Here is a 24,521-nt window from a genome sequence, read left to right on the forward strand (position 1 = left end):
TGGCTACAGGCTCTGGTCTGATGGAAGATTGGCATTTTGGCTTCCTCCTTGGAAGCAGCTGCATTGCTGTATAAATTTAAGATCCAAAATAAGCATATTACAATAAAAAATGAAAGAAGCATTCACAAATATGAGGGAAAGAAGCATTAACAGCCGTCTGAAGCTAAACATCAACATCACCCCTGCCAAGCTCTTGGCCTCATTGTAGGGGGAAGACGCTTCCACGTGCAGCAAAAAGAGAAAGAATCCAGACTGCATTTACAACTAATGAGGCTGTTCTCTGAGGACAGAGCATTTGCTGATTTAGACTCATTTCCTCAAGGTCCTCAAGTAAGCCCAAGAGTACATAGGCCAGTCGCTGAGACACTGAAGGTTGAGATGTGGAAGAAAGGGCCAAGAGACTGTCCCAGGAGCAGAATGCTTCAGTCCTCTAGGGAAGCTTTGGGGGAGATCTGCCCTCTTGTCCTCCTACAGCTCAACTGAGAGCAGCCCCAGAGCCTCAGAACCACAGGCCCTGTAATTCCCTGGGTCTGGCAAGCCCCCGAGAGACCAAATCACTGTCCTCCCCGCAGAGCCAGCCCAGCACTGAGAATACCATTCAAGTGAGAGGACGCTTGCCAAATAGATGCATGAATGAATGAATGAATGACTCCTCTGATGAAATTGTCCCAGGGAGAGTTTGTGGGAATACTGAAAAGGAAGCTGGTCCCCACACTGGTACCCCAGTCCCTGATACTCTGATGTGGCTTTTCAATTTCTCTATCTTCCTTTTACCTTGATTTATTTATTCTGCATCAATCTATTTGTTTATTTGTTCATTTATTTTAGGAATCAAGCCAGACACCTTGTTGGAGCAACAAGAACTAGAGACATTTGTTCCTTTTAGAAGAAGCAAAATTTTCCAGTGCCGACTGACAGGGAAGGAGATGAATAATTACAATATATGCTGGTAAAGAGGACCTGAGACAGCTTCCTAATTTTCGTACATCAACAAGAAGACTTCTATGGCCCTGGTCTCCAGCACACCTTTCTTGGTAGAGTTGAGAATTCAACCAGCCAATTCTTCCTGGAGATTCTCAGAGCCACACTGAGAGAGCAGGGGACTAACAAGGACTGCCCTATCCATGGTGACTCTCCTTGGCCTCTAGGTAAGTCACACACTGAAGCCTGCCCCTCCCACCCTCCACCCTGGTCAGCTAATCTAGGTTAGTGCAGGTCTAACTTAGATTACAAGGCGTGCTTGTGTGCATAATTTTGTTACCACCAACAACCACATGGGACAACGTTATCCCCATTTTATTGTCCAGGAAACTGAGGCCTGGTGTGGTAAGTGACTTGCAAGTAAGAGGAGGAGTGAGATGTAAACCCAGATTCCTGAATCTAAATTCAGTGGTCTGCACTGCAGCATAGCTGCCTCTTGAGAACTAGAGTGGGCAGTGTGGAAGTGGGAATTCTCAAGTTCCCAGGTCTCTTCCAGCCCAGTCTTCTATGTAAAATTTTTCTCTTCCAGGCTTGTCTGAGCAGAGGTAGGGTGACCCCGCCGCCTGTTCCTCAACAGTCTGTGCAAATTCAAAGAAATAGAGTGTGAATTCAAGGAACTCATTTGAAGAACAGGAAAAGCAACTCTCTCCTTGAGGTTATGGGGAAATGAAGGTTGAAACATGGATCAGAAGACTTGCTAAGGTCCCTTCCACCCTCAACTCTTCCATTCTGTTCCCAATGAGGCCCAAAACACGGCTTTCTCCATCACTCTTTAATCTGTTCGTTGATTTGCTTGGTGCTCCCAAGAAGCACCGTGGCCCTGAAAATAAAATATTAATTATATCCACTTTACAACCATCCATCGCTAGCCATCTGACGCTGATAGAAAGGCAGGAAGCACTTGTGGCAGTTTGCATATCAGGGTCGGCAGTTCCTTTCTTAACCCTCCTCTGTCTGGCAAGGCTAAGGGAGCAGACGCTCCTGTAATGACCTGGCCTGTCTTTAGAGCTGCAGCCCTAAGAGCTGCTGTTCTTCCTGTGGCTGTAGCCTTGGCACTGAGTTCCTTCCTGCTCTTCTTTTGCTCTTGTGTGTAGCGGACCACAACATGCTTTCAGATCAGACATCCTGTGGGCAGAAGAAATTATTTCACTTCAATAAGAATTTTTGAAGACCAGTATGGGTTCAACGGGTGCTTGGGGGATTACACCAGAGATAAGAACAGACTAAGTCACACGCATGAGGCAACATTTACAAATCAAACAACACAGTATGCAATAGCAGCTTCCGAGTTTCTGCAGAGGAGGGGCTAAGGACAGCAACCTGGTTGAAAGATGCCTCAGGAACTTGCCTTGAGGCTGTATTTTCATAGCACATAAGATTGGGAAAGACATCAAAGAATGGGAAACCTTCCATTCTGGAGAGATAAAGATTATGGGGGAGAATGGATAAAGCCCCCAAAACCACTCTTGCCTCTCCTACTAACTGTTCAAGTCTCAGGTATCATTATTTGTATGACAAGGAGAAAATTAACATTGTTAAGCAATGAGCCAAGGATTTACAAGCATAATTTCATCTATTTCTCACGGAAATCCTATAAGCTATCTTCTCCCATTTTACAGAGTATAAAAAAATTAGTTTTTCCTAGAAATCACATGAAGGGACAGACATCCCCTTGGCAGGACCAAGGAAGCTGTGGCCTAATTGCTGGCCTCGACATGAAGGAGGGACTGAGCACAAAGAACACAGCCTGCACAGGGCCGGAGGAGGGTTGGGTCCGAGGGCAGAGCCCTGGTGAATGTTTCTGCCTTCCACCTGGGCACCCCGAGACAGGCTGTGTTTTTGTTTAAGTTCCATCTTGTCCTGCCACAGACCCAGGCCAAGCTGACTGCTCCTGACCTGGTGAAGCACTAGCCACACTCTGTCCCAAGCCCCCACCGCATCATCACCTGTCCTCTCCTGTACTGTCTTCTACCTCTGGCTTTGATTTATCATTCATACCAGCTCTCTCTCTTAGTCAGGCCTAGAGGAAGGTTGTTTTTGGCCATTAACAATAAATTCTTAAAATTCCCTCCAACCAGTGGAAAATATAAATCGCAGTCATAAACATAATACACATTCTTGGGACTTTTCAAAATGACTTCCTAAATAATTTGAGATAGTCCAACAATAATTATCTAGAAAGACAGGCTTACTTGAGCCCTGCTAACTGCTCTTTTGATATTAATACAGCTTTAAGCCCTCTCTACGTCTTTCTGCCTGAAGGCTTTTTTTATACATGTCCTCATTTGTTACATAGAATGTTATTTCCCCAACCATGCCCCATACCTGTTTCAGGCAGGGTCCCAGCAGGAGACAGGGCACTCTCGGGGTGATTAGAGAGAGTTTAATGAAAGGGACTTTTACAAAGGGGTGGACAGGTATTATGGATTGAACTGTGTCCCCCAAGGAAAGATATGTTGAAGTCTTAACTCCCAGTACCTTAGAATGTGACCTTATTTGGAAATACGGTCACTGCAGATGTAATTAGTTTCAATGAGTTCATACTGGAGTATGGTAGGCCCCTAATGCAATATGACTGGCATTCTATAATACAGCCAAGTGAAGACAAAGACACGCGGGGAGAGAAAACCACGAGACAGTGCAGGCAGAGACTGGAGTGATGCAGGTGCAAGCCAAGCCAAAGACCATCAGAGTTTCCAACAAACCACCAAAATCTAGTAAGAGGCTAGGAAGGATTCCCCTACAGGTTTCAGAGGGCGCATGGCCCTGCTGACACCTTGATTTCAAACTTCCAGCTTCCAGAACTGTGAGACAAAACATTTATATTGTTTTAAACCACCTAGTTTGTGGTACTTTGTTAAAGCAGCTAGAGGAAATTAATACAGAAGGGTTATGAGAAACCAAAAAGAAGGTGGTGAAACACCCAAGGCTGGCAACAAAGAACCGCTGCCATGCCAGGCCTGAAGCGTGTAGGGGAGGAGCCTTTACTGAAACCTGCAGCTATGGAAGAGGAGCTATAGCTTCCAGTGGAGGAAGGCACTCTCTCCTTCCCTCCAGTCTCCTGAAGGTGTCTCCATTGGCCAAAATAGGATGGAGAGCCAGTGGATGCCGCCAATTAAGGTCAGGCTCTTAGAGTAGGAAGTAGAGTGGATGTGCAGGGGCAAACAGACTCAGTTGCAACTTCAATGCCACTTCCTCTTCAGGGAAGCCTTCCCTGACCTCCTGACCAAACCTGGCCTCTGTAACATGCTCTCATAATCCTTCTGCTTCTGCAGAATACTTATAGCTGCAATGGAGGAATAAACTATGCAAATCATTAAGTGATGACGGACTCTCATGCTAGAACATAAGCTGCATGAGAGAAAAGACCGTGTCTTCCATTCATCAACGGCAGACCCTGAATCCTCAGGGTCTGGCATGCAGTAAGAATGACTAGGTTTCATAGGATGTGCCAAGAACTAGGCAGCCCGATAGAAAAAGGTCAAGTGTTTAAGTCCAAACAGATTGACCTCGGCAACTTTCAAAGAGCTATAGACAGCAGACAGCATTGTGTTCTGCTGGGGGAGGGGGTGCTGATTGTACCATTTATAACATCAAAGAATGTGCCCACCTTGAGTACTTGCTAACAGTCCTCCAAGAGCAGTAGGCGGGATGGGCAGTTGCGCAAAGTGAGGTGAGGCAGGGGTGGGTGGGGAGAGCAACTACTATGGGGTCAAGAAACTTGAGCTGCTCCTATCTGAATTTTTGTTCCCAGTCACACTGGGGAACTTAAGAAAGCTTAAGTGAGTCTTTCCTCCACTAATCTGTGAATGTAAGTCCTGCATCCACTTGCTAATATGGAATGCCACCTTTGCTCTTGCTTTTTTGCTTACCAAGTGACCCCCTTCCCAGCTTCTGCTGCACTCTCTAGTTCCCATTGTTAATTTACCTGTTTGATTTCAAAATTTCAAAGATTGACCTTTAAACTCAAAAGTGGAGGTCCCAAAAATCCTAACACTCCCCTCTTTTGAAGTCCACATAAATTTAGCCCGTCATAAGTTGGGATGTAGTGGTGGTTTCTAAGTTTTTTACAATATTTTGCTTTGTGTAATTTAACACAAGTAAACTAAGAAGCCTTCAGAAAAGAAGATAGATGAGCTCAATAAAGATCGGGAAACTCTTGTTCACATTTGGAAGACAATGTTTCATTGGATCGCTCTTTAACACATGGGTAAATCACCCTTATCCAACTTTGCCTAGAGGGAGTTTGCAGTCAACACAACAATCATTACAACATCTTCAGTCTTTGTGCACATACTATCGATCTCCTCATTTGATGGTTCTTTTGATTACAGTTGTAAATGTCAATAATTATTCTTGGTATTAACTATTAACATCACCACATAGTGTCTAACATGTACATCTAATCTGAAACTAAAATAACAATATCAAATTTAACATCTAGGGCAGGAAGCAGAAACCTTGTCATCAATTAAATAAGCTGCCTTAATCTCCTCTCAGTTGGCCTAACTTACCTGAACCACACTATTGGTCTTGAAGGTGGCACTGTCATCCCATTAACAGGCAGCAGGCACTGCGAGCCTCCTGTGATCAGCTAGGCTTCTCTGGGGAATGAAACAGCTGCTGATAGGGACTGACTTCCTCAGTCACAAGTGTTTCACAAGTGTGTTGGTTCAGAGGAGGGACCAGGCAGAAGGTGGTTGACAGGCAGAGCTGCCCCTGAGTGAGCCATGCAGAGGATCTCCTCCCTCATCCATCTCTCCCTCTTCTGGGCAGGTAAGGCAGACTCCAGAACTTTGGCCAAGCAAGACTCAGCAGCAAAGAAGCATCAAGTCTCCCAGGACCCTGTACTCCTGGACCTCGCTCCTTACTCAATGGTCTCAGCCTCCAGCCCTCACTGAGCCCGTCTCTTGTGTCTTTTCTCTCAGGAGTCATGTCAGCTGTTGAGTTGGTGCCTGAACACCAAACAGTGATTGTGTCAGTGGGGGACCCTGCCACCCTCAAGTGCTCCATGAAAGGAGAAGCAATCAGTAACTACTATATCAACTGGTACAGGAAGACCCAAGGTAACACAATGACTTTCATATACCGAGAAAAGGGCATCTATGGCCCTGGTTTCAAGGACAATTTCCAAGGTGACATTGATACTGAAGAGAACCAGGCTGTACTTAAGATCCTTGCACCATCAGAGAGAGATGAAGGGTCTTACTACTGTGCCAGTGACATCCACCCTGCTGCAGCTCTACTTCTGAGCAGCTCAAAAACCATTGCCAGCCGGGCACGGTGGCTCATGCCTGTAATCCCAGCACTTTGGGAAGCTGAGGCAGGAGAATCACGAGGTCAGGAGATCGAGACCATCCTGGCTAACACGGTGAAACCCTGTCTCTGCTAAAAATACCAAAAAAAAAAAGAAAAAAAAAATTGGCCAGGTGTGGTGGTGGATGCCTGTAGTCCCAGCTACTCAGGAGGTTGAGGCAAGAGAATGGCGTGAACCTGGGAGGCGGAGCTTGCAGTGAGCCGAGATCACACCACTGCACTCCAGCCTGGACGGAAAAAAAAAAAAAAAAGACATTGCCATCCATGTAGAGCAGCAGTTCCAACAAGATCATGATTTTCTCTTGAACAAATAATTTAGGAAATGGGGACCAGAGAAACCTAGTGTTCCTACCTTTCTTTCAGGTTCAGCCACTCAGCTTGCACATGCCCTCCCATGGTGCTCAGATAGGCAGCCCCAGTGCGACAGAAGAGAGGGGAGATGGAGCCAAAGGAATGAATTGTAGCATCTACTGTGACAGTTTACTTGAGGGCTCATAAAAGGTTTGACCACAGAGCCACAGTGCCTAGAGTATAGCATAGATTAAGGAGGCACCTTATCATGTACAACCATGAGTGACATCCAGTTTTTCCCCGGCCACATGCCTCTGAATTTACATGTTCTAGAGAAAAAGGACTGGCAATGAGGGGAGGCTCCTCTCCCTCCTTCAGATCAAATATGTAAACTACCTGTCATTTTGCCCAACATGGAAGGAAAGGCTCCATCTGTAACATGCTCTATTGTTTTGATGATTACTGACTGGATATTTTGTTTTGCTTTGTTTGTTTTTTTCATGAGACAGAGTCTTGTTCTGTCACCCAGGTTAGAGTGCAGTGGCATGACCATAGTTCACTGTAGCCTCGCACTCCTGGGCCCAAGCTGGATATGGTGTTTTGCTCTCCCTTTCTTCTCTATCTCTTTACTTCCACATGTCAGAAACAAAACATTGAAAAATTGCTTCCACTGGCTCTTCCTTACCCTTCTTTGGACAGCTCAATTCAACCTGCACTTTTATCTTGAACAATGTGTTTTTCCAGATTTAGATGATTGACAGGGCTGTCTACTCCAAGGCTGAACCTATGGCAGAAATCAGCCTTCCTTCTGTCCTTATCTAGAAAATCTACCACTTACCTTATTAAATAGCCTCATAAGAACGTGTGGTGATAGATATGGTCAGTGACTTGATTGCAGTGATAGTTTCACAGATGTACAGGCATAAATTCATCAGATTAGGTACTCTAAATGTGTACAGTTTATTTCATATTAAGTATACCTCAGTATGGTTGTAAAAATATTTGTTTAAACCCAAAATGAACTTTTTAGGCTTCATTGGACCACTTCAGGCAATGTCTACAGAAAATGTTCTTCAACAAACCCCCCTAGTCAAATATCCTGTTTTCCACAGAAGGACAAGGAGGCTGACAGGGCTTGCCACACCTTACTTGGTTTCAGTCAGGGCTTTTCACTGTTTCACCAAGGGTCTTCCCAATCCTCTCTCCTCTCCTGATTCTGCCTGACCTTTCATATATATATATGAATACATATATACATATAAATACATGTTTTATATATACGTTATAATATGTCATTGTTCCATGCATTTTAGTCATGACTGCCCCCATGAGCTCTTATCATTTATTTCCCCAAACAGCTCGAAACCTTCAGAAAATCTCTCTTTTCTACTCTTCATCCCAAACTCACTCACTCTGACCTGATGCCTGATCCTAACATAGGCCTGGAACCTGCCTTCTACCTTTCTGTCCCACCCCATTGGCAGCTTCTTTGGTTGAATGGTCTGCAAGCCCTGGATATTGGCTCTGCCCTTGGACAAAGATGGGTTCCCAAATCGCCATCCAGATACAGCATTCTGAGCCCCATGATCTTGGAAGGGGTTTGGACCCAGCCTTCCCCAGATGTATTTACACAGAGGGCCTATCACAATTCGTCAAGCCCACTGCCTGCCACTCAAATCTAAGTCTCCTTCTTTGAACAAGTGATAGGCAGGAAGGTGGAATGCATCTCCAACATGGAGAGGATACAATTCTTCTCCCAGTTCGAAATAATGATTTGGAAAAAGAACGACATCTGGAAAGCTGGTTGTGCAGATGTCAAAGTTGTGGAGCCATGGTTTTCTAATGCCTGCAAGATGGATTCCTAGTAAGACCCCCAGTGACTCCCTGTAACGGAGACTGGGAAGAACGTCTCTAAGGAGAAGGAGGGGAAAAGATATTTGGACAAATCCATAGAACTATATGTCTTCTGTATTAATAACTAATATCAGTTGAGTGCTTACTATGTGCCAGGCAGCATTCTAAGCACTTAACGTGTGTTATATGATTAATCTTCACAGCAACCCTAGTATTCATTTTCTATTCTTGTCCTTATTTTACAAATGAGTACCCTAAGGCACAGAAAACCTAAAATACTTGCCCAAAATAGCTTAGCTAGTAAGGCAGGGTGACAGATTTCAGACTCTTGATGCTGCACCAGAGGACACAGCATGTAATTTAGGGAGACAGGGGACACATAGAGATGGCCACCACCAGGATGTATCAGAACCAAGGGACAACAGGGACTGTGCCCTCACCACCAAACCTGTTCAAACTGATACTCCATGACTATCTGTCAAAAAACTAGGACAACAGAGCAATGGTCCCAAATGACCTCTCAAGTGTTTTCTAACTCTGAGATTTTGTGATCCTGACATAAGCTTCACACTGTCTTCTAAAATCTGCATCTCTTCATCTATGAAATGGGGATAATAAGAGTTCTACCTTCCCTGTGTTATAAAATATATAATTATAGAAAGTAAATAAATTGCATTGCCTATAGTAGCTATTTAATAAATGTTACTTATAAGAAAAAGCAAACTGCAAGGAAGAATAATTGAGAAGAAAGTGAACTAAATTACTGAGCACCAACAAAATGCAGCCACTTTACGGGTATGGACTCACTTATCCTATGACAACTCAGTGAGGTCTTTATCATCCTTTCTGTTTTGGAAGCGAGGATACTGTGCCTCAGACAGGCTGGACAGCTTGCTTACAGAAGCAGAGCCAGGATCTGGATCTGACTTGAAGCCTGATTGTCCTGGCTAGGGTACTGGGCTGGGAGCTGTGGGATGTACTAAAGAAATACCTTACCTATAGCAACATCTCAAGTAAAGGATGGCTGGGAACAGGTAAGTGAAGTCTGGTCATCTCTGTTCATGCAAAGATTGCTCTTGACTCCTTGGCCAGTTTCCAGAAGAAGGGATAGGATGTGAGGTCTTCAACTCCTTCCCCCTGCCTCCTCTGCCCTTCTTTAAAACACCAATTGCAATTTCGACTTCCAGGCTGTTCTCCCGAGATGGCTCACTCCCCTGACTGAAGGAAGACAGCTACTCCTCAGCCCATTGCCAGTCACACTCCTGAGCACCACCCCTAGGTCGGCAGCTTTTCTCCCAGGGTACACCATGAGAAACATGAGAAACTGGCCCACATATTCCCTCCTTCTGATGCTTGTCAAAGATAGTCTCTTGTTGGACTCCCTTAGAGTCTCTAGGGGTGCTCATGGATTCACTGCCTTTTCCTCTCCTTCTCAGGGGCTTGCCTGGAGTGGAAACTATAGGGGTCCAGGGCCGGCATAATGAGAGCTAGAAAAATTCCCTGGGTTTCTGTCAGGTCCATAGAGTTGGTGACTTTACCACCCACATATATCTTTGCTGTCAAGCAAAGTGTGCAAGTTTGTCTCTTCCATTGTCACTGACTTACCACTTATACAGAGGCAGCAATGGGGCTTGAGATCTGACAGCCACAATTCTCTACATTCAAAAGTGAGCAAATGGGCACCAGAAAACACTGCAGTGGATTAAGATGCAGGAGCCACTGTGTAAAGAATAGAAATTAATTTCTAACCAAATGTCTCTGCTTTAGTTAGGGTCTTAGTCCACCGCAGTATCTTAAACAATACGTACTCAATGATAAATTTTCTGTGACAAGGTGAACAAACTCAGAATCAAGGCTCCTTTCCTACTCTTCAATTCAGCACATTACCCTAAAATATTCATTGAAATGATAGGATTATACAGCTTTATTTTTTTGTTAGAGCTCTTTATTCATTCTTTCAGTAAATACCATCTCTCATATCTGCTTAGTTTTTCTCCACAGCATTTATCACTATTTGACGTGCTACATATTTTACTTGTTTATATTTTGTTGTCTGGCTCTCCACTGGAATACAAGGTCCTTGATGGCAGGGATGAGTTTTTGTCTGTTGTGTTCATTGCTTTAACTCCAGCACTTAGAATAACTTTGGCCCATAACAGACACTCAATAAATGTATTAAATGAATGAGTGAATGAAATACATGTGAGTGAGTGCTATGTACCCTGCACTGAGCTGGATGCCAGGGACATAGTGGTGCACAAGGCTGGTGCGGACTCTGCTCTCATCTACCCACTAAAAAAATGCTATTGACTGTAACAAGATTTTCTGAAGAGTTGATTATAGAGTACTCTGGAACACAAAATAACTTACTCTTGGAGAGCAGACATCGAGGCTCCTAAGTACATTGGATGTTAGCAGGGGCAAAATGAAGAAAATAGTGGGCTTTCTCTTTTCTCCACCTTTTCTCTCTTTTGAGTCCCAAGGGCCCCGGCCCTGAGTCCGAGGCTGTCAAAGAAAAAGCCAAACACTTCTGTTTTATTTCACAAAGGAATTTTGCGAACCTTCTCTCCAAACAGACTTGCTGGGGCATGCTATTTCACAATGAAAAGCCACAATAACACAGCTTCCTAAACAAAAGAGTGATTCCTAACTCCCTCTCACTTTATCACCACCACCACCAAATGATTTCGGTATTCTTCAAGAATACAGAATCCACTGGGTCTTTTTGGGCTTTTTAGCAATTTACACATGCACAAACGCATATGTTTATGAGTGATAACAGCGTACGTTCGAGTACGTGAAACACTGCAGGGACTCTCCGAAGGCGTGCCCTGGATGCCCCAAGGCTCCGAGGCAGCAGTCAGCCAGTGGAACAGCGTGCCACCCAGCATGCTCAACTTGATAGAGAAAAGACCCAGTGACAGGGCACAGGAAGTCAAGCCAACATGCAATTGCTTGTATTAATTTAAATAAAGCCAGGTTCTCAAACTCCATGTTTAAATAAGAAATCTAACAGTCATAAGTTTTCTTTTTACCTGCATGCATATGATAGAATAGGGAAAGTTTAAATTATCCTTCTGGCTTAAGGACAAAATTGCGTGAGTATTTATAACTTTCAGAAAAAGAAATGTCAGTCTAAATATATTACTAGGGCAACAAATTATTAAGAAAAAAAAAACCCAAAGTACAAACTTTTGGAAATTAAAGTTGCTTTCATAGAATATAGCAGCATTCACTCAGTAACAATTCATTAAGTACCTCGTATGTGCCAGATGCTTTTCTAGACACAATGGAAGCACAGCTCTCAGAATCTCAGGAGCTTATATTTCAGTGGAAATAAACACAAAATAAAATAAGTAAAATATATGTCAGATGGAGATAATTGCCTTGGAGAGGAGTAAAACAGGCGGGGAGAGAGAGGGTTGTCAGCAGGCTTGGAGAAATTACAATTTTAAATCAGGTTGTCAAGAAGGGATACAATGAGAAGGTGACATTTCAGCAAAGGCCTGCGTGCAGGCAGGGAGCCCAATATTTGGCGTGTGGATGTTTGCTGGACTCCCTCTGTTAGAAATAACATTTTCATGCACATTCTTAAGACGCATAATCGTACCAGCTTTTCTGTAGGTTGGGGAGATAAGGAATCATTTTTTCTTTCTTATCTTGCTAAGAGCTCTTTCACAAGTAGTTCACACTTTCATTTTTCAAAACCAAGCGATGAAATGCCATTAATTAGCACAAAGTGTGTTGGGGAGTGGACACGAGGGTTTGGCAAGGAAGCAGTCCTGAAAAGATCAAAACTTGCAATATGAACAGGAAGATGACAGCACCGATTATGACAAACGGAAAACGGGGCATGGCATTTTGAGCCCTTTGCCTTGAGTCTCTCCCTAGTCATGTGACCACATTCTGTGAACTGAAGAGTGTTTCTTCCCCAGCCACAGGGGTAAGAATACAAAGTAGGTGATGCATTTCTCTCACTGGTCCCCAAATGACTCCACTCCAGCAGCCCCAGAAAAGAATCTGCAGCTTCATCTATACCTGCAGGTTGATGTGCCTCCCAAAAACTGTCTCACTCAATTGTGAAGCTGAAATCAATCCTGTGTTCACCTCAGTGGGGTTATGGTTTTTCTCTTCTGGCTTCTTCAAAAAGCCAATCATAGAGAAACCTGAGGACTGTGGAGCCACTATGGAGAAGGCTGGAGTGCCTTTACCGTCCCTAGCTGAGCTTTAGGGATTCACCCTCTAGGGCCTCTGGGTGTGCTGGGATCACATGGCCTAAGGTAGGCCCGAGAGTCAGTTTCCATCTTTACCTGCCACCTGACAGGAGTGAGAATTTTTACTTAGAGGCAGTGAAAAGGAAAGTCAGCAGCCCCAGGGACAGTACCAAGAAGACACCACCTGAGTGTGTGTTGTCATAAGCTCTGACACAGCCAAGGCCTCCTCGGGCATAAAGACCTCCCTCTGTTTGCATAACACCTGTGTTATAATCATGAGTGATCAATAAAGGAGTAACTGCCTCAGTCTTCTAAAGAAATGAAGAAGCGTTTTATGCACCAAGTTCATAAATATGCACACAAAAAAACACAAAGGCCTGTGTAGCTGCCTCTGTACGTTGAAATTAGAGAACTGGTACAAGAACAATAACCCATCTCTGTAGTAAGAATCAATGTAAACTCTTTGAGTTCATAGCTAGTCCATTTCTCAGCATCAAAACCATCATCATGCTTTCTGTATGGAGGATATCCACCCCCACATATGCACACTCAGAGTGTCAGAGCAATGAGAAACCAATTATCATCAGGCTCCACCTCTTCGGTTGAAGACGTAGAAACCGATGAATGAAGAAATTAAGTGACTTTTCCACATCACACAATATAATGCAGACAGGTAAAGTGATATACTATATTTCTATCTCTTTCCTCCAATGTCCTAGAAGTCAAGCGCTAAGATAAGACAGAAAGGTTAAACCACGTGATCATGCCAAAGTGAAAGAAAAATGGCAGTGGCGTGTTCTCCACTTTCCAGACAGCTACCTCCTGTCATCTTCCCCTGTCATTGCGATCCGTGAAAATTTTCTCATTGTTTTAACAAAAGGTCTCATGGCACAATTTAAGCAGGCATTTTTCCTCTCTTAAATAGGTGGCAATACAGTCCAGGTAGGCAAAGTGATATACAAAAATAAATAGCCTTAATCATTCACAAAAATATTAATGTGTGTCAAATTTAAAAACAATAAACTGCAAATTGCCCCTAACTTTGGCAAGGTCCTTTCACCTGTCTTAAAATGAACAAGTTTACAAATTTGGGCTATTAAGTTTTTGTTGGTTTTTTTTTTCTCCTTGAGACAGAGTATTGCTCTTGTTGCCCAGGCTGGAGTGCAATGGCACAATCTCAGCTCACTGCAACCTCCGCCTCCCGGGTTCAAGTGATTCTCCTGCCTCAGCCTCCCGAGTAGCTGGGATTACAGGCGTGCACCACCACGCCCAGCTATTTTTTTGCATTTTTAGTAAAGATGAGGTTTCACCATGTTGGCCAGGATCGTCTCGAACTCCTGACCTCAGGTGATCCACCCACCTTGGCTTTCCAAAGTGTTACGATTACAGGTGTGGGCCACTGTGCCCGGCCACATGTGAGTTTTTTATAAGTTCTTTTAGTAGTGAAAAAAGCATAGCCTCTGGAATCAGAAAAAAATTAGAATCACAACCCCTCACTTACTAGTTCTGTGACCTTGAAAAATGTTGCTTTAACTTTTCTAAACCTCTATTCCCTCATCCATAAAATAAGGATAATAATTTCATAGAGTTATTATAAGGATCAAATTAAATAATTGCTAGTAAGTATCCGAGTGACTACAAAGTGGAGGTGCTCAATAATGCTAACTCCATTCCTTTCAGCACCCGATGGTCTGTAAGGAGACAGAAAAGAGGAGACAGAAGGAGACAGAAAAGCCAGAATGGGAGAGAACATGGCCAATGACCACTAGTGTTTTTCCAAACCAAGAAATCTAAAGAGCCTATCAGCACTTTTCATAAAAATACCTCATCAGGAATGTTCTTCCCACACAACCTCTCTAAATCCTTTCCCTGAACTAATGATAGTGAAGGTCCCAATGGCAAGACCATCAATGGGACGGTCTAGCTCCCCAACAAGAGACGGCGTCCTCATTGCCCTTCATTTGCAGAGATGAAGGTGACGCATGTCAGTGTCAGCTTCACCAATAGTAACAGGGAGAGTTTTTGTTTTTTTTTTTTTTTTTGAGACAGGGTCTCACTCTGTTGCCCAGGTCCGAGTGCAGAGGCATGACCATGGCTCATTGCAGCCTCAACCTCCCGGGCTGAACTGATCCTCTCCCCTCCGCCTCCTGAGTAGCTGGGACTACAGGTGTGCAGCACCGTTCCTGGCTCATTTTTTAATTTTTTTGTAGAGATGAGATCTTCCTATATTACTCAGGCTGGTCTTAAATTCTTGAGCTCAAGAGATCCTCCTGCCTCAGCCTCCTGAAGTGCTAGGATTATAGGCGTGAGCCCTCACGTCCTGCATGAATGAATTTTTTACATCAAACCTTCTCCAACACACTTAGTCCAGATGTCTGAGACAAGAGCTGCACAAAGGAGTCTCAATCTTCAGAAAGTGCAGCCTTACCAAGCTTTATGGATGCTCTCCCACAGGGCCTCCCTAGTCTTTAGGACACATTTCATTCATGCATCCGTTTAGGAATAGAGATCTTATACCATCCTTACAAAGGAACCTATAATATTAATTACTGACCTGTGATGAGTCAACTGTCCATCCTTATTCTGCCCATGCTGTCTACATGGAGCTAGTTTTCACTGTAGTACTTGGCCAAGAAAAACCAAGTTTTTCTAAATGAATTCCAGGGATAGTCTCATTCCAGTTCTTTGGCTTCTTCCACTAAAGAATTATAGGGACCTGATCTAGAGAAACTGGGAGGAGAAGTCAGGGAATGAGAGCCACTGTTTGCCAGAAATGCATGTTCTGATGGGGAAAGATAGTTCAAGATATCTGCACCAAATCACTCACTGGAAAGAAGCTGTCTGAGATCTGAGGAAATTTCCACCTGCTAAAAAGAGCTAGCAGTCTGCTGGAAAGAAAAAAATTCATTTGGGTGTCAGAACTCTTACTCTTCACTTTGTATGTGACTGTAGACAAGTCAGTTAACCTCTTTGCACCTCAGATTCTCATCTGTTTAGTAAAGAGTTCACATTAGATGGTCTCTAAGTTTCCTTCAGCATTAACAAGCTATAGGTCTCTGCCTGGCAAGAAAGAGAAGGAAGCCTCCATGGGACATAGGAGATCAAATATGAAAGATTCCCGAGATGTAGGAGTACAGATTCCTGCCTAGCTAATTCCTGTATGTGACACAGTAAGGATAAAATCGAAAAAAGGAACTAAATGAAGTACACTCATGATTAATCAAAGGGGACTGAAAGTCATGGCTAACCTCACACCTACCTTGCATCACCTCCAGCTCACCTCCCTTGAGACACTCCTCCTCCTCTTTAATGCCTCATCATGATTCTCAAAAACTGTGATCACTCAAGGTTGAAGCTTTTAATCTCCCATGTATAAAAGGATATGCAAATAGAGTTCAGTTTCCTGTTGAGTCTCTGCCAAGGTCTTAGCCTGGCAGTTCTGGGAAAAGAGCCAAAGACCTCATATTTCTTGGCTGTTAACATTCTGCCATCTGTGCTCAAGTCAGCAGCCTGGGCTTCAGGCTGTGGTTTGTCTTTAGTCTTACATTTTCCCAAGTTTTCTGAAGGAACCCTTTAGAATGTTCCTGCAAGAAAGTAAGATACAAGTGGCTCCCAAGAAACCAGACAGAGGATTATCTGGTTATATTTGGAGGCAGTAAGAAAAAGACCAGGAAGTCTATACTTGTATAGTATATAGCCACAGAATCCAATCTTGCAAGCTACTTGAAATACTGATATTAATTAAGTCTTAGGCAGGGCTTTCAATAAGTCATCTGTGTCTCCAATATGGGAGTCCCACATCATGCATATGCAGAGTGGAAAAAAACAAGTTCCTTGGGTACAGTACAGCATTCAAAAATTAAAGACCTGAAAAACACAAGACATCTCAGTGTGCTTCCGGGCTGGAGGCTCTGCTAAACAACAGAAGCAGAGACCGGACTAATTGTCCCCTGCATCTCTTTGACTGAACTCACACAAAATAGAATCTACCATTTTTACTCAGTGCAGGGTACCTGGACCCAAGTTTACTACAATGTTGTTACCAATATTCTGATTGAAAATTATATATTCCAAGCTATGTTAAATTTGACCTTTTATTAAACATGGAATTTCTACTTTTTCTGTAAGCACCTTGTCTTACTTGTATTTCCCATCTAAAGCTAACTCCCCAAAGGGCTTTCCTATATGTTCTCACTTCCATTACAAATTCAATGTACAAGTTAATTTTTTAAATTTCTTTAGAAACCTTTATAAAGAGATTTCCTCCTTCATTTCTCTGTTATCCCAGGCAGCTGTCAGGAGCAAAGAGCTCAAGCCTGCACTGCCTTGGAACAGGACATCAGTAAAAGATACTCTCAATCTACTCAGAAGGCTGAGGTGGGAGGATTGCTTGAGCCAGGGGTACAAGACCAGCCTGGACAACTAAGTAAGGCCCAGTGTCAAAAAAAAAAAAATGTTATTGTTTCATACCCAATCATTCACTTGGTGTTTTCTGCATCATTTATTTATAAATATCTCAGTCTGTTCTTAATCCTTGAGCCTCTATTTTTTAAAATCATACTCTCTTTAATATCTACTCAGAGTGTTGCTTCTCTTCAAATTTCCCACCTCTTAGTTCTCCTCCCACTTTCTCCCACCCTGAGCGTTATACCTCCAACAATGATCATTCTAAGACCATTTACATCTCAATAGGGAAGTGATATAAAACAGGTCTCCTTACTCTGTTTTGGAGGGTTTTTTGGTTGTTGTTGCTTGCTTCTCTGTCCCACCCCAAACTCATGTGTGTCTGAAATTTAGCACCACCTTGCGCCGTTTGTGAGCATTTTCTTCAGAGGCTTGTCCCAGAGCAGCGTTTTGAGACTGAGCCTGAACTTCACTGATGTTACGACCCTTTAAAGTGCCTGGCTCCGAAAGACTCAGGAGTTCCTGCGTAAATCCAGGTCCAGCTACTTCATCACTGTGACTTGTTTTTGGAAAGGTTGAGCTATCAACATATTGCTCCTGTAAAGGCTCAGAACTGAATCTTAGATTCTCCAGGATATATGGGTCCTCTGTGGCTCCTGGGCAGCAGTTCTGTGGACTGTAAATGAGAGATGTCCAGATCATACACCTTCAATGGAAAAAAAAAGCACTGTCACTTTAGACGACTCCATCTCTGTGGTCTACTTTTGTCTTCCTAATACCATACATCATTCTCCAATGCATTTATGGCAAGCCTCATCTACTCAGAAATAACCAAGAACAAACCAGCACACTCTTGTGTTAGTGTGGAGGCCCAAGGTGATGTAAGTGAATGTGGTTCCAGACGAAAACCTTCCCCTCTCCAACATAAAGATGCCAAAGACTATGTATAAAGCAAGTCCTAAATCACTCTATAGTTCCATTTGAATATATTTCCCGTTCTTATGCATTGCTTCTGCATACACAGAATTCAGTGATAAAAATTGAGACTCTGTCCTAGATATAGTAATTAATTCAGATATCAATGCCAATTGACTGTGTAGAGGGGAGACAATTTTGTACCAAGATTTACTAACCTCTATTTTAATGAGAAAACCAATGGAAAAGCTTTCTTCCTACTATGACTCTCTCTGGATAAATTGCTTGCCAGGAAGTGTTAGGATATTTCTGCCATGACTCTTTGGCTTCCACACCCAAAGACATTTGGTCTCCATCACATGTGCAGGAAGGATCTCCTTGTTCAGCAGTATTTACACCATCACCCTGACACCAGTAGTCAGATATAACTATACAACTTGGGGCCTGAGTGCTGGGAAACTGCCCATACCCACTGCTGACTTGGTCTTCTCACCAGCTGCTTGATCCAACAGATGTATCTTCCTTATGAGGCACCAGAGACCCAGAATATCCACATCCTGTGGTCCCCTGTACCCTTAACACCCCACATTTGAGTTCCTTTCCAATTCAGAGAACAAAACATGCAGGCTTTGAGCCAATTTACAACAGATGTGGGTCACAACCACCAACTACCCAGGAAGCCTCCACCAGAGCAGGGCATGAGAACCGGCTTCTTAGATATTCCCATACATGATCCCATCAATCATTTAACAACTGTTCAAAGAGAAAGACTAGGAGACTTTCTCCAGAGCATCCCCAGGGATTTAATTCACTATGCTAGAAATTAAGAGATTACTACTAAGACATAAGAAGGCTAAGACAGAGTTAAGGGAATTATTGGAAAGTTGGCATTACAAATTTACATGTACACTGGGAAAATCTGCAGCACTACCCATAGCTTTGACATAATGCCTTCCTATACCCTGTCCTTGCACAACTCTGACTCCCACATCATGGTCATACTCTGGATAGGCCCCTCTCTGCATGTAGAACAATATGAATGGGGATTCTGCTTATCAGGATATCATCACTAGTCTGTGCCAGTCCTTGCAAGAATGTCCTTGTGCTGCGACTATTTGTACGAGACGGTACCCTGGCTACCCCTAAGTGTGCAGACTTTTTAAACATTTTTCCCCCAAGAAAGTGGTCCCTGATGGCACTGCCTACTGAGTAAAGCTAAGAAAGATAGGAAGAAAGAGGACGAAGTGCAAGGAGAGAAACGTTAGTGCAAGGAGAAAAATAATGATGTGGATGTAGAATATTTATAATGTGAATTCATATTAACCTGACTTCCTCAGAAAATGTCAACGTTAGTATTAGGATGTGTATTTCCTTCAGAGCTCTGAAAGAAAATATGAGAATTCAAGGGGTGCTACTGCAGAATCCACACACACACACACACAAAAGTGCTTCACTGTGGCTGGAATGATGCAGAGTCTTGGCAATAGCTCAGGAAGCTGCCAGCTGTCCTCCTATTGTAAACAGTGAAGTAGGTCATCTGTGGCTCCCCATCCTCATCTGTCTAGGCCGTTTTCTTGGACCCTCCTCCACATCCCATTCCTCATATGTTTTCATTCTATTTCCATCAAACTGCAATCTCAAGAAATGGCCTGAAATCACTTCATACTAATGTCTGAGGAATGAAAACAGAGGAAGGCTTTAGCTTTTCTGAGATTGGCAGGGAGGGTCGCAAGTGAGCATTGTGTTTTCCTAGACATAATAGCCATAAGCTAAACAATGCAGCAACCACAGCAGAACTTTCCAAGCCTGAGGAACACTGCCCAAAATGAAAGACAGAGGTTTGTGCTCTCTTCGTATGGAGGTTCAGTGTGGATCATACACAGAGAGTCTGGAGCCTCCCACAGTGGGCACTTCTTTTCCCTTGTCCAGGAAGAAGTCCAGCTGGAGCAGACAACCAGAGAGAACATTAGCCTGACCATGGGGAAAGGCACTGCAGCAGAATTAGGACCAATGGAGGAAAAAAAGATGTCTGGAAAGATACTTCATTTCAATAGCAGTAATAGCTTTATAAGAGTTGATAGCCATTCAGCAGTGAAACAAGCATCCTTGTCAGTGGATGAGTTCAGTGAATGACTACACTGGGAATGTTGTCTACATTGGTTGGGAGCTAAATTCAATGAGCTCTTTCCCTCCTAGGATTCATTATATACTGTATGTATATGATTACATACACAGAGTATATGTAATATATGTATAATATGTATATTACATATACTCTGTATATGTAGATTACATACACATATATGTAATATATGTATAATATGTATATTACATGTACTCTGTATATGTAGATTACATACACATATATTACACATACTCCGTACATGTAATCATACACCTTATACACATTTGTATCCATTATATAATCAATTTTCCATGTTATTGGTATTTTTCCTAATCAATATTTTTAATAAGCTACGTTAGTACTGTATCTAGAGGTATATTATAGTTTACTCAATCAGTTCTCTTCATGGTTGAGCGTTTAGGCAGCTTCTACATTTTTCCTACTATGAAAATTATTGTGATGAACACACCTGTACTTACAACTTTTTCACTATTGAAAATCATCATATATGTATATGATTATTTGGACCCTCTTCCACATCCCATTCTTCATATGCTGTCATTCTATTTCCATCAAAATGCAATCTCAAGAAATAACCTGAAATCAATTCGTACTAATGTTTAAGTAATGAAAACGGAGGGAGGCTTTAGCTTTTCTGAGATTGGCGGGGAGGGTCACAGGTGAGCATTGTATTTTAATAGAGATAATAGCCTAAGCTAAACACTGCAGCAACTACAGCAGATATTCAAATGGTATATATAAAAATACACAATTATATTTGTATAAATATATATATAAACATATAATAAAGTAAGCTTCTATTTTCTTAATTAGAAGATTCAAATTAAGAATTTTGTCCAACTTGAATATATAAAACTTTAGGGTTATAGAGAAATTAGCCAATTCTACTTTAGAGTTTTAATGTATTAAGACAGTTAAACATGCATATTTTAAAATCACATATTATGTAAGATAATGTATCAATTTTGAATACTGCCTTTTCCTTTTCATAATTCATAAAATAACTTTAAATTCTTCTTAAGCATTTCAAATCATATTTGTCACCACTAGAGCCACTTTTTTATCCTCAAATATTTTTCCAGAGTATATGAAACTCACTTTGCTAAATTGAAAATTTAGAAGCACATTAGATTTAGAAACATAATTCTAAATTGTTTGAACAATAGCACATTATTAATACCTACTTTTGAGACATAATACATACTCACATAACATTAGAATCATTGTTTTGCCATTTATCCTATAAGTGAATATTCTTGATCTCCACAACAAAACATTTCCTTTGGTAGATTTGTTTAAACAATATCAAACACTTGCAATCTTGAAGGCACTGGGAGACCCAAAAAATAGTTACTATGTTTCTGTTAAACTACTTAGTCGTCTTTTTAACTAATTCTATCAGCTCACTGCCATAAGCATCCATGAGCTAGCATTGATTGAGATCATTCCAATGTGTCCTCACTAAACTGTACCTAACTGTTCAAAGTAAAATAATTAAGTGAAAGCATTGTAACATTGTTTTTCATAATTATTGTAAGGAATCAAATATAAGGGATTTCTTCTTCTCTGAGGATCATGAACCTTACTCCATGTTCAAATAGATATAGTATTTTCTCACAGTAAATTCCCCAAAGTGGAAATAGTTGTTCAAAAGAATATAAATATTTTTACTCTTTTGACATTAACTAATTGGCTTCCAATAAAAATCAAACAATTTATATTGTTACCAACATCTTGCCCACATTGAGAGTGTCACCATTTTGAGCACAAGCTGTAATTAAATATCTAACCAAAAAATTGTTTGTTAATACTTTACATTTTTATTACTAGAGAGTTAAAACATTTTTCAAGTCTGATAATCAATGATTAACTTTCTTCATTTGTCCTTCACCCATTCGCTTTTTAGGTTGATAGTGTTTTACTCATTTATTTGTGTGATTATAATAATTTTGTGCCTGAGTTTCACAGCATTTAACCACAATAACAGCATTGGTGAAAGGAGTTTCAGAGGTATTGTGGATGTCAGAGGGTGGTGATGGCAAAGTGCCAAGGAAAGTGAAAAAGGAAGAAGAGGGTTTTTATGCTGATGTGTTTCACTGTGCCTTCGTACCACAGAGGTTGGAGTGCATTAAGCCTTTGTTCAAAAACACCCAGCTGTGATCCGCTATGTAGGTCTCAGCATTGGAAGAGTCCTCTGAGTGTCATGGGAAAATAATATATGAGTTTTATTGCCCCTGTGTCCCAACTATTTTCTATTTATTCCACATTGGTCTACTGCAATAGTTTCAGAACATAAACAAGTATCACCAAAAACATCAGTGATAAATAATTCCAACCACTCATTTCAATATTTACTAAATATACCCATGGCACTGAAAAGAGAATATAATGGAAGAGTAAAGGAGTTGGGACTAATCGTGACTGAGTACCTGAATAGTAGGCTACACACTAGGTATATGATGAACCAAGAAGTTGAACCCAAATCTAACTAACTTACATAATCCCTTCCTTCAAAGAACTTAGTGTCCAGTACAAGGCAAGTGTTCAAGAAAGAGCTTGTTGTGAATTGAATCCATTTCATTGGAATACAGCATCCTTGCAGAGTTCCAACTTTTTAAAATAATGTGTTTCTAAAGACCATTGTCTTTAGAAAGACCAGTGATCAAAGACCTTAGACCTCTGGTCTAAGGACCATCTGGAAGCAGATCCCCAAGGTGAAATTCTGACATTGAATGCCCAATTCCTAACAGGTCATGTGCCTTGTTCTGATGAAAAAACTGTCGAATGAGGGAGTTGCAGTGGCATGAAGGTTGTTAGTAGGTAGCATGGGCCAAATGGCCCAGTGATGTGGTGAAAAGTGCACTCCTCCAAATAAGACCCTAGTTACTAGAAAGTCACAAGTAGGTAAACAGATGCTGGTAGAGACAGTTTTTGTTGGATAAAGTCAGCAAAGAAAAGCTTTTAGAGGAGATGAATCCTGAGCTGGTGCCTACAGATAGTGACAGCCCTAGTGCGACTGGGAATATTATGGAGAGTGAAAGAATCTCCCTCTCTAACTAATGCCACCAAGAAGTCCCTTCACCCCAGAGCAAAGACATAACCTATCTCCACCCAAGTGAGCTATGTATTTTTGAAATATATCCCCTCTGAACTAAACCACTTTTCTGTTCACTTCAGATCAACCAGTGTTAATACCATAGATCTGAGAGCCTAGAAGTCCTGTGTTTTTCTTCACTCTTCTCGACCCCATGTGAGTTTGATTCAAGAACATGAGGATTAGTCCCTTCTCTTGGAATTACAATCACCAATTAGCACACCATGTCCAATTGCTCCTTTTAAGTCTAGGAGAGCACAAACAATGCACAGGTGAAGAAAACTATGCCTAGGCCTCCTCCCTAGGTTGTCCAAAGTAACTGAATTTATGACTTCAAGGACAGAATACATCAACCCAATCAAAATAAAATCAAAGAAGCCCATTTTCAGGGACTAGAAACAATTCACAGAAATAACACCTTGAATGAAATTCTCATTTTTAGTGCAGAAATGGAACATAACATCCTTAGATTACTTGCTTTCTAAAAGTGAATACTCTTTAGGTATTACTTTTTCAACATTGATGAGTTTACAACATTTATTTTTGCATAGCAGACAGAACTGTGTAGGCATTCACAGTTACAGAAAGAAGAAATTGACTAGCTTCCTGCTTCACACAAAGAAATCATGCAAAAAAAAATTTCAAGCCAAAAGAAAAAAAAAGGTTTTAAAACATTTTAAAGTCTCAGATTACTTGCTGGCTATAATGGGAATGTGTAACTTTGTGAAGATATCTGTAGCCATCTTATCCTAATGATCACTCATCTTTATCAAGCCATTATATTCATCTTGACATGATGCAATATACAGGGCATAACATCACCTACACGGTATTTCTGACAGAAATAAATAAACTAAAACTAATCAAACTTTAGTTCTAACAGGAGACAGGAAGTTAGAAAAGCAAATTAAAAGATTCCACAAAGAAACATCTAGACAAATCCAGCAGGTGAGACATTCCACTGAACAGGTTCAGTCTCACCGATAATCAATGTCATGAAAAGGGGGGAAAAAAGTGCAGTAGAGGGGAAGCAGTGGAAGGAGAACTATTAAAGATTAAAGAGATGTAAAAGATTTAACAACAATGGAATGCATAGTCTTTGAATGGATCCTTGTTTAAAAAAAAAAAAAAAAAAAATCTGTAACTGAGGCCAGGCACGGTGGCTCACGCTTATAATTCCAGCACTTTGGGAGGCAGAGGCTGGAGGACCACTTGAGCCCAGGAGTTTGAGACCTGTAAAAAAGAAAGAAGAAGGAAGGAAGGAAGGAAGGAAGGAAGGAAGGAAGGAAGGAAGGAATGAAGGAAG

General features: G+C 41.8%; 2 long non-coding RNA genes and 7 gene segments (V, D, J or C); 7 read left to right on the top strand and 2 right to left on the bottom strand.

The window, feature by feature from the left end:
• LOC112629379 overlaps positions 1-24,521 on the top strand; it is an 881,832-nt gene that overhangs the window by 767,295 nt on the left and 90,016 nt on the right.
• The window catches only part of LOC112629380, a 766,638-nt gene that overhangs the window by 678,893 nt on the left and 63,224 nt on the right, over positions 1-24,521 (top strand).
• LOC112629366 overlaps positions 1-24,521 on the top strand; it is a 772,346-nt gene that overhangs the window by 637,348 nt on the left and 110,477 nt on the right.
• LOC112629369 overlaps positions 1-24,521 on the top strand; it is a 661,469-nt gene that overhangs the window by 561,483 nt on the left and 75,465 nt on the right.
• Positions 1-24,521, top strand: part of LOC112629376 — a 484,771-nt gene that overhangs the window by 401,100 nt on the left and 59,150 nt on the right.
• The window catches only part of LOC112629375, a 451,949-nt gene that overhangs the window by 385,298 nt on the left and 42,130 nt on the right, over positions 1-24,521 (top strand).
• Positions 1-24,521, top strand: part of LOC112629378 — a 416,220-nt gene that overhangs the window by 337,436 nt on the left and 54,263 nt on the right.
• The window catches only part of LOC112629385, a 105,789-nt gene that overhangs the window by 38,506 nt on the left and 42,762 nt on the right, over positions 1-24,521 (bottom strand). The window lies entirely within an intron of this gene.
• On the bottom strand, positions 801-16,003 carry LOC112629386. The gene is made up of 2 exons (XR_003120584.1): positions 15,916-16,003; positions 801-2,106 (listed from the first exon to the last, which is right to left on the bottom strand). It is a non-coding gene; the product is annotated as an uncharacterized LOC112629386 (long non-coding RNA).

The sequence above is a fragment of the Theropithecus gelada genome, chromosome 7b (genome assembly GCF_003255815.1).
Source record: "Theropithecus gelada isolate Dixy chromosome 7b, Tgel_1.0, whole genome shotgun sequence".
Lineage (NCBI taxonomy): Eukaryota > Metazoa > Chordata > Mammalia > Primates > Cercopithecidae > Theropithecus > Theropithecus gelada.